Genomic DNA, 1,375 nt, shown 5'->3' with positions numbered 1-1,375 from the left:
AGTAAAATAAATATTATCCAAAATATATAATTAAACATCTAGAAGTTTAGAACATAATCAATCAAACGTAAAACATAATTCAAAACACCAAATTAGAACATTTTAAAAAAAACTTGAGTCTAACAAGAATGCCCGTTCTATCCCGTCAAAACCCACATTTTAAACAGTGCGAATTAGGTGAATTTTTTATATATAATAGTCTCAATTTTTCAGCCTGCTCTATGTTTTTTAACAAATTATACAGATTGACCCAATAGATTTAGATCTGTTTACCACTTCTAATTTCAAAAGATCCAACTAGTAATTGATATGATTACAGAATATAATAAAATGTATGTATGTTCAACAAACATATTTTTTTCTTCACAATAATTGTTGCTTTGAATATTTGAAATATTTAATTACAATCAATATATTAAAATCGTTGTTTATGTCCTTTTTCTATTTTTAATTTCTTCAAGTTGGGGATAATTTAGCCAACTAATTAAGAAAATGACTATTATTATACTAGCAGGTAGTACATTGAAATGACGAGGAGTAGTCGATTAGTTTATCTGTTTTTAAAAAGTTTGAAAATAAAATGCCCATACTATGTCACATAATTAAAATTTTATTATTTTGCAATAAAACATCCAGTACATGTCATAAATTGTGGGCCTCATCAAATTAAGTAAATAATATAAAGTTGATGGATCACTTGAGTTAGATTGATCTAATAATTAGTTTATTAGTCTGTTTAAATAAATTATTTGAGAATTCGAATTTTATTTTGTACATATAATAATCAATGACCAACAATAAATTCTTTAAATAGAATTTAGATTAATTATTGACTTATCAGTTAAAAGATATCGTAAAAAACTACAAAATTAACAGATGCTTAAATTATTTTATCAACATTATATTTGTATTTTTTTAAGTGATTAATGATTTTGTTTTTTTGTTTTTGTTTCTTTAATTCAGTCATGCTTAATCAATAAACTATTATTAATCAAATCAATCCAGGACGTCATATTTAGTGGTCCTGAACGGAAATAGGGGTCCCAAAATCAAGCAATGACAGATTAATAATGGTTATTTATTTATTTATTTGTTAAATACATCAATAAATATTGAGAACCATACCAAAAAACAAAACTACTATATTTGGAGGACACGTTACTATAACCTCACAATATTTCTTTTTTATTCAGTTATATTTATATAACAACTAATTTGGATAGGTCAAGTGATTAATTTAATCGTTTATTTAAGTAAGTATTAGAAATTTGAATCTCACTTTGTATATGAAATAATTTATTAGTCAATAATAAACTATTAAATAAAATTTAAATTTATAACAAATTAGTCCTTAATCTCTCAAATTATTAAAAAA

This window comes from Arachis ipaensis, chromosome B02 (genome assembly GCF_000816755.2).
Source record: "Arachis ipaensis cultivar K30076 chromosome B02, Araip1.1, whole genome shotgun sequence".
NCBI lineage: Eukaryota > Viridiplantae > Streptophyta > Magnoliopsida > Fabales > Fabaceae > Arachis > Arachis ipaensis.
This window is presented reverse-complemented; position numbering follows the sequence as displayed.